General features: G+C 57.0%; 1 protein-coding gene across 2 annotated transcripts in view; it reads left to right on the top strand.

Moving 5' to 3' along the window:
* Positions 1 to 485: 485 nt before the first annotated feature.
* The window catches only part of DAGLA (diacylglycerol lipase alpha), a 67,128-nt gene continuing 58,487 nt past the window's right edge, over positions 486 to 9,126 (top strand). Inside the window, exon 1 of one of the 2 annotated variants that reach the window (XM_007995968.3) lies at positions 486 to 610. The gene's annotated coding sequence lies outside the window, so the exon portion shown is untranslated. Of the gene's footprint in view, positions 611 to 853; positions 939 to 9,126 lie in introns of those variants that run through there. The other variant, XM_073015621.1, reaches the window with a different exon arrangement.

Raw genomic sequence — 9,126 nt, 5'->3', positions numbered from 1 at the left:
ACTGGGAACGGGGTTTGGGGGTGGGAGGTGAAGGGTGGTAGGGAGGAGGGGGTACCCAGACGCAAAAGACGTGCTCCAACTTCTCAAGCAGAGTTCAGTCACCCTGAGGAGGTGGGACCCGTCTCTCTCCTCCCCACAAATGAACCAGCTCTCCAGTGATCATACTTGCTTTTATCCCTCTCCCACGCTAAAACTGGTCACGAGGGGCCTAAAGGAGGGGTAGGCACCCAGGCGGTTCCCTTCCCCCGACGCAGCGCGGCCAGTCCAGCCCCTCCCGGCCGCCCACGGGGCCCCCGCCGCGGCCTGAGCTGGGCGCCCACCGCCCCCACGCGCAGGGCAGGCGCCCGCGGAAGGCTCGGCTCGCTCGGGCCTCGACGCCTCTCCCCTCCCTGGCGCCAGGGGGCGCTGCCGCCCCACGACCGTCGCCATGGTCACCGCTGGCGGCGGAGAGGGGTTTACGTAAAGGACGCAGCGTCCCCCGGGGGGCGGAGGCGGACTTCGCGCCGGCGCCGGCGCCCTGCGGAAGCGGCGTTAGTGAATCGGGGCCTTGGGGAGCCCAGGATGGAGGTGGCGGTCGCGGCGGCGGGCCGAGCCCTGCGGCGGGCGGGAGGTAAGGGGGGCCTTCGGCGTGGCGGGCCGGTCCCGGGCGTGGGCGCGGTGCGAGCGGCGCGGCGGGCTGGGCAGTGTCCAGGGCGCGCGGTGGCCGGCCCGACGGGTCGGCGGGCGGAGTTGCAGCTGCCACGCGCGCCCGTGGCAGGTGTGAGGTCTGTGGAGCCCCTGGCACCGGCGTGGGGATGGTGACACGCGTGGCACGGGCGTGGGCAACGTGGGTCCGGCACAGGCAGCGTGGTTTTCCTGGCGCGGATCTCAGAAGACTCGCCTCCACCTTGTTGCGGTGGTGGCCTCCCAGGTGTGAGGTGGTGCAGCTGTCGGCACAGGTAGGTGATGGGCACGGCCCTCGGACTGGTTCTGGGGTAGGTGGCCAGCTCGTGCCGGCATGGTGGTGCCGCTGGCATGGGTGTGAGGAAGTGCTGCCATTGCTTGGGTGTTGGGATGGTTCTGGCCTTGGGCTTGACATGGTCTGGGGTGATAGCACTGGGGGCTTGAAGAATTGGTGTCCTCAGCATGGCTAGAGTTCCTGGTGTGACTGTGAGAAAGGGCCTTGGCATGGTGTGGTGCAGGGGGCTAACTGGCACTGCCGTGGGGGGAGGCCGTGGCCGTCCCATCCTGATGAATGGGAAGGGTAAATGCCCATCCTTCCCCACGGGCGATGAAGGGGACACTGCCTCTGTCATGGGGGTCCAGTTTTAATGCCTGTTGGGTACACTGGACTGAGGAGGGCAGAAGTCTGGGAGGTTAGTGTCCTTTATAATGGGCATAAACAGGAGATGCCAGGAGAAGCTTCTACCACAAGGGCCCTGATAGTAACCCAGACAGAGACCTTCCAGGCACTACCGTTGTCCTGGGCTCGCTATTCATCTAGCTTTGGGGACGAAGGGAGGAGTGGATGATTTTCAGTGGTGATCAGTGTCCCAGAATATGTCCTGAGAAACAAGCAGGGCCGAGAGGTAGCCTGGGTTAGCGGGTCAGGGAGTGGTACAACGCACCATCTATCTGTGGTCACCGGGCGCTGCCTTCTCCTTGGGTTGATGGGTTCACTCCAGGGTATCTGTAAGTTGACTCTCTTCTTTGATGCTTGGGAGCCTTTGGGTCCAGAGGATTGGATCGATTGGGGGATGCTTGAAAGATGATTCTGCAGCCACTGGGAATCTGCTGGGGCCACTGGGACTCCCACCCCCAGGCTTAAATTCCTTTCCAAGGGCTCTGTCCTCTCTGCTTGGCTCCTATGTTAAAACCCCTTCCATCTGCGCTGAGATTGTGTCTGCTCTCACCAGTCCTTTGGGAAGCTTTGGGTGAAGGTCTCACTCAGCATCACCTAGTGCCTTACTTTTCAGAGAAGCAATTTCCAGCTCCCCCTAGAGAAGTCTTACAGTGTAGGGGAAATCTTCAGTTCTTCGTGGATCTCTTGGGGGAGTGGGATCAGTGGTAGAAGAATAACAGGATTGAGCTTGTGCTGGAGAAGGCACTTACGCATCCAAAAAGATGATGTTGAGGATATTGGAGACTAGGGTGGCAGGTGGTCGCCAAATTGCCAAGGTGGGTGCTTGGAGATGCTGATGAGTTCCCTATAACTGGAGCACTGTCCATTGCCTTTGGGGGCAGATCACTTTAATTCCAGTGTTGACTGTGTGAACTTCAGCAGGTGACTTCACCAATCAAGGCATATCACATGGTGGTCCGGTAGTAAAGAATGAAAGGAAATGGTGCACGTGGAAACCCTTTGCAAACAGCAAAAGACTGTACAAAGGTCAGAGAGTCTCATCAAGTAAAGAGACCAGGGCTGGAGGCAGGAGCTATAGGAAATGGTGGCGCGGGATGTGATTGGGAGGAAGGGAGCTGGAAGGTCGAGGGCCTGTCATAGGGAATTAGAGGCCCTGAGCGCACATGCTCCTGGTGGGGGCAAGTGGGATCTGTTGACACTATGAGTCAGCTGCTGAGCTGGAACCAGGCCCCCGGTCTCCCGAGGATGGTCCTGAGCATGGCCCCGGCAGCTGTGAAGTCCTGCAGGAGTGGCCCAAGCAGGAGGAAGCACTTTGCCTGGGCGGCAAACATGCCTCATTGCCAGGGTGGGTCTGGGAGGTGTCTGTGGCTGACAGATCTAGGGTACCTGTGTGGGAGGAAGACTTGGGAAGTGTGTGTGTTTTCTCTTGAGAATTTCCTTTGGCTCTGGGTTCTGAGAACGGGAGTGGGGAGCAGTCACATCAGCGTCTTTTGGGCTGTGGCCTGAAGGATATGAAGTGGGTCAGATCATCCCCAGATTGACGTGGCTCAGGTCTGGATGGTCCTGCGGGAGGTTGAGGCTGGATAGCAGGGGGATCAGGGGGTGTGGAGGATGCCCTCACACATGGGGGAAAGGAAAGGGGGCCACGGGCACCTCTGAGGGCAGACAGGTGTGGCATCTCTCCCGATGTGGCCCCACTTCTGGCTGAAGTGCCTTCCCAGGTGGGGAGGATGAGGGCGGCTGCACATTGCTTTCCTCTCTGCCACCAGGAGCCTAATTCCTGACAACAAGCTGCAGAGCCTGAGTTGCAGACCCTGCCCCGTGGCGCTGGAAGGCCTGTTTTTCTCTAACCCAGGGCGTTTCTCCAGCATTCCATGCAGGTGTCTGCCTTAGCCGGCAACCCGTTTCACAGGCTTTTGCCCTGTGCCCAGGCTGCAGTGTCAAGCCATGTGGGTAGAAGGAGGACATGGCCCTGCCAGACCCAGGGTTGTGAACTGACTTTTCCATGCTATAGACTCGCCCTGTCCCCATAGCTGCCACCTAGACACTGTCCAGCATTGCAGGTGCTTCCCTGGTCGTTCCCATGTTGGTCTGAGGGGTGTCCATGGCCCGTCTCACCAGCTCCCTGCAGTGTCTTCATACCTCCCCTGAGGAGTTGCTGGGCACTTCAGCTTGTGTCTGGAAAGCTCTCTTAAGTGCAGAGTCCATTAAGGAGGAAGCCTCCAGCCGCCCTGTTGTGAATATTCAGTATTCAAGTCTCCTCAGCTCACCCTCCACACCTCCGCCTGTTTGTTCTGATTTGTGGTTCAGCCTTATGGTTTGGGGCTCCAGGAGCCCTTTTCAGCCGCCCTTTGCCATCTGCTTGGGATGTTGGGACTGCACAGCAGAGCTGGGTGGCAGGCAGGGCAGATCTGAAGACACTGAGAGGAGGAGTTGGCCTCTGTTCCCCAAAAGGAGAGCCGAGCTTTCTTCCCAGTCCTGGGGTTTTGGGGCAGCAGGGAGCCCAGCCAGGTTAGCACCCTTGTCATTGTGCCCAGATGCTGATTTCAAGTAACTTCCAGCTGAGGCAGGAGGCCAGTCACTTAGGAGTGGACCTTGAGGGCAAGCAGCTCCCTGGAGCTGCAATATTTCAACCTTGGTCCCCAGTGATATTCCCATTTTCCTTGTCCGTGTTTGTCTAAAAGTTGCTTTACTCAGCTCCTGGCAATTCCTCAGCTGCTCCATAAATCACAGTGCCTGGCTCTGCTTTAGGGGTGCCAGGGAGCCAGGCATCTGTGGCCAGAGGATGCTGGACCGGAGCTGACAGCAGCAGGCCAGAAGGCTGCAGTTGAAGGCACAGCTTGTCGCTAGAAGCGACTCGTCCCCCAGTCCCTCTCCTCGAGACCCGAGGGGAACCCTGGTGTTTAATCTACCTGTTGGCCCATCACTCCGTGATTTCAATTTCTCACCGGAATAGCTTTACATTACACTCCAGTGGACTGGGCAAGTAGCGCTGGGGGAAATATCAATGAGCATGTGGTCAGAGGAAGATAAATCTTTTAGAACCGCGAAGCCCAGGACACTGAAGGATGCGGTTACCTCCCCAGCGGGCAGGGCTGAAAATGGTTTATTTTGATTTTCTTTTTTTGTTTCTGACACTGACTTGGGCTGGGCGTGGTCTTTCTGGGTTGGATGGGAAGCGTGAGTGTGGGTGTGGATGTGGGTTGTGTATGTGGGCAGGAAAGACCCAGGAAACTGCCTTATCTGTGAGGACCTCTTTGCTGCTGAGGAAGGAGTCCAGGGAGATGCCATGGAGGGGATCGGTGTGACCACGGGTAAGGGTGTTGTTTTCATGGGGCGTTTGGCAGGAACACCCAAGTCCTGTAGATGGGGATGGGGCTGTTATCACCGCGGGGCTGCCCGGGGAGTGCACGTGTGTAAAGCCGCTTGTGTCCGTAAGTGTTTCTGTGGGAAGTGAGGGCGGAGGGGGTGTGGAGCGCCTGGTGGTGTGGGAGCGCGCGGGCTCCCGTGTCTGGCTGGCCTGGTGTTGGTGGGTGTGCGGAGCCGGGTGTTGCAGGGCTCTTCACAGCAGGAGGGAACAGTGGGTGTCGGAGGAGGCTGCCTTCAGGCTGTGGGAGGGCAGAGGGTGGGTTTCATACCTCATGTTATGACTGTTAACATGAGGAGCCGAGTGCTTTCTCAGTATTCCTTAGAAGGAAGCTGGGCTGCAGGCGGGGCTCTCACACCCTTCTGTGCGCTACCTGTGGGTGTCTCACACGCCTGCTTCCATGCTCCTCCTTGAGCCACCTGGAAGTCAGCTGGGGACAGTCCCTTCCCCCCCATGACAGAAGATAGCATTGTAGCCTATGGGTGGTTATGACTTCAGACTCTGGAACCTCACAGACCCGGATTGGATGCTGGCACACCTCAGTTTCCTAATCTGTAAGATGGGGACAGTTAAACCTCTGAGGGCCGAATGGCAAGAATTCTCCCAGGTAATGCCTGGCGCATAGAGAGATCGTGATGAAAACACGCACTGAGAAAATGTTTTTGCTCTTGTGGCCGGAATCCTTTCCATAGAAAAGTGGTTATGTCGTGATCTGCATACATTAGCAGCAGGGAAGATGTAATGAGTCTCATTACTTGATAAGAAGTTAGATTCCCACATCCTTGGGGTAGACAGAATCTTGCATATCTGTTAACAGTGTCATCAGCGAGAGTGTCTCTTAGCCTCGAGGAATGTTTCCACTTGGACATAGTTGATAGTTGTTTCTTGAGCACCAGGTGTGAGGTGGGGGTTAGTCAGGGCGTGCAGATGAGGTGGGCATACCAGAGCCTATAAGGTGTAGATTCTGACCTCAAGTTGCTTAAAATCTGTTGAGAAGATATAATTAATTTTTAGAAATGAGTGATGCCAGAGGTCGAAGGAGGGAGAGTGACTCGAGCCAGGGAGGTCAGGGAGACTGGGGTGGCCACGGCCTTTTTATGTGGGCCATGGGGACCAGTGGGGATGAACAAAGGAAGGTGGTTGTAGAGGAACTGGCAGCAACGGGGGCAGGTTGGGGGGGTGACTGGTGGCTGGGAGGGGGAACTGCTGCCTGTTTGCTGTCTGGCTCGAGTGTAGGGTGCATACACCAGAAGTGGTGAAAGCTAAGGTTGGAAAAATGAGCTGGAACTGGGTCCCCGGGAGCCATGACGGCAGGGCTGAAGGTTTAGTCTCCAATCTGTGAACACATGGGCATTCACTGAAATGTTCTGAGCAAGGGTTTGGGGGCTGGTGCCACCCCCCAGGAAGAGTGGTGTGGCAGCAGGTGCCAGGGTACTGAGGGACAGGAGTAGGGGGTGCCCAGGTGCGGGGGCTTGAACTAGGGCAGTGGCCACTCTGCAGGGGCAAGGGGAGAGACAAAGCCTGGTTGATTAGGGAAGGGAGACAGAAGCCATGAGATTGGTCAGCTTGGTCACTAGGAGGGGAAGGGGTGGGAAGTGGGGCCGGGAAGCTGAGCTGAGCTCGGAGTCGCCGCCTGGACTGTGTTGCCCACACTTGACTTTGACTTTCAGCGGGTCTGACTCACATCAGTGCCGGGCGGGAGCGTGAACGGCAGGCTTTCAGGGCTGCCCTCGAGGCCGTTCCCATCCCCGAAGACCCACTGAGGGGGTTCCAGTGTTCACAGCACTTATTTCCAGGCGTTTGATCATTTTCTCACCAAATTACCCCTTGAAATTTCGCCTGCCTGAGTTCAGCCCAGGAGGTTACTATTCTGGGAAGTTTCATCAAAACCCTTTCAGCGTTTGGGAGTTCTCAGAGCCTGGGGGAGGATGGAGGAGAACAGGGCTTGCCCTCACCTGTGTTTGGGGGCTGCTCCTGCGAACCAGTCCTACACCTGGAGACGGTCCTGGCCAGGGAGCCTGCAGCTCTGGGGTCGAGGTCGGGACGGTGGCCCTCCCCTGTGTAAGGTGAGACAGGATGCTGCCTCGAATTCATCCCGAATGGGCCCCTCGTCATTGTCTCTCCTGGAGCCATTTAATTAATTGATGATTGATGTCCCTGGACTTCCTTGAGGTTAATCCATTATTGATGTCCCTTCATTTATATAACACACCCTGCACCTCCCAGCCCCTGGCTGCTCCTGATGGGCAGGCCACACAGTGGAGTGGGCTCCGTGGGGCCGCACCTCTGTCTCCTGGGGACAGGGCTCTGCACTTAGCTTTCTCAAAGCCTTTCAGGTTTGAGGTCAGGGAGGGCACCAGGGCATGTCTCCAGGAGGCTTTGCTCAGCTACAAAATAATAATAACAATAACTTCCATTTTCTCAATGTGGAGGAACTGAACCCAGGAGAGTATATAGAGGATAGATGTCATTTATTCTTTGCAACAGCAACCCCCTGCGTGCTCCCATCCCTCCAACCTACGTCTTATAGGAGGCTTAGAGAGCTTGCATCACCTGCTCAGGGACACTCAGCGAGGCAGGGAGCCAGGGTTTGAACCCAGGATGGGTTCTTTTTGGTGTCCCTGTTCACACCCCACCTCTCTCTCTCCCTCAGGTCCCACACAAGCCCACCTCCTCCATGAGGCCTTTCTCTGTGCTCCACTGACTCTAGCACTCTGTTTTTTTGAGACAGAGTTTCGCTCTGTGGCTCAGACTGGAGTGCAGTGGTGTGATCTCAGCTCACTGCAACCTCTGCCTCCTGGTTCAAGCGATTCTTGTGCCTCAACCTCCCTAGTAGCTAGGATTACAGGCACCCGCCACCACGTCCGGCTAATTTTTATTTTAGTACAGACGGGGTTTCACCATGTTGGCCAGGCTGGTCTTGAACTCCTGACCTCAGGTGATCCACCTGCCTTGGCAACCCAAAGTGTTGGGCTTACGGGGGTGAGCCACTGCGCCTGGCCAAACAAAGGCATCTTATAGCACTGTCTTATCTGGATAGTGCTGGCGCCCCTCAGAGAGAGCATGTGTGTTCCCCTCACTGATTTGTGTCCTCAATGAAGCATAATGATCATGGTGAAATAACATTTAGGGAGCAAGGTGCCAGGCACCAAGCTCAGCACTTTTGGTACCTTCTCTCATTTGATCCTCATGACCATAACAAGGAACATGGGACTACTGGGCCTGGAGTGTACCTGGCTCTGCTGGGGAGCTGTGAACAAGTCACTTTTCTTTTGTTAGCCTCGGTTGCCCTGTCTGTATAATAGCAGCAATATTTATCCTGTCTCCCTCACTGTTCAAAGGCAACACTGGACGGGAAAGGCCTTTGGGAAAGACATTGTACTAACAAAGGATTAGGATTGCTCGTATATGAGATTCAAGAGCTGGCATGAAGGCTGAGAATATTTAAGGCTGGGCACATAGACCCAAGCCAAGGCATCTGCACCCACCCTCTGAGCCACCCCGGCCCAGCAGATGAATTCCGCAGCTTGCCAGCTGCCAAGAACTTGCTTGAGGAACCTGTGTGGCCAGGAGAGGGGCGGGAGATCCTTAGAGTGGCTGCCAGGCCCTGGTCTGCTGTCCTGGCTGGGTGAGCAGTGCCTGGGTCTTTGGAGGCGGTCCCTCCCACTCTGGGCGCCTGGGTTGTGTGGAAGTGCAGGGGGCCCGCGGGGGGTTCTGGGCCCTACTTCCTCTCCCATCTCCCACATGCAGCCTAACTAGGTCAGTTCAGGCTGGGTGTGGGGAGGAAGGAGGATAGCTCGCCAGGCAGCCGCCCAGACCTCCCCTCACCCCTCAACACATGCGGAAAGCCTTGTGAGGAGGTGAGCCCTGCGTCTGTTCCGGAAGGCGGTAGGGCCACCAGCCTCACAGTGGCAAGGCTCCCAGGGCGCTGGCTGGGAATCCTCTGCTTTCTCATCAGCCTTACTCGGAGCGCAATTCAGTGCTGGGCTGGGGCTGGGGAAGATGACACGTGCTGCCAGGGCCTGAAGAAAAAGGCAGAGCCCTTGGACTTGTGGGTGGGGGCAAGGCATGCCTGCCATCGTTCATTGGAAATTGTGGCCAGGCTACCGTTAGGGGATTGTTTTGTTTCACTTCCCAAGTTTCTGCTTTCTGCAGGCCAGGATTACATCAGGCTCCCCTGGCACGCCCTTTAGCCAACTCCCACTTCATCCAAGCTCCTCCACTGCCCTGGGACAGCTGCCCCGCTGCAGTTTTGGGGCAAGCTGCAGAATCACTGGGCAGCCCTAGGCCCAGTGGCTGAGGGGACTGTCCTGGCCTTTTCAGCCTCAGCTGCAGGGGCTGGGAACTCCCAGTGCCCTGCCTCCCTGTTAGCACCTGCCCACTTCACCCACTTGAGTCTGCCTGGTCTCCAAGATTA

Source organism: Chlorocebus sabaeus, chromosome 1 (genome assembly GCF_047675955.1).
Source record: "Chlorocebus sabaeus isolate Y175 chromosome 1, mChlSab1.0.hap1, whole genome shotgun sequence".
In the NCBI taxonomy this organism is placed as follows: Eukaryota; Metazoa; Chordata; class Mammalia; order Primates; family Cercopithecidae; genus Chlorocebus; species Chlorocebus sabaeus.
The sequence above is the reverse complement of the archived record's forward strand: the minus strand, read 5'-3'. Positions and strand labels throughout refer to the sequence as shown.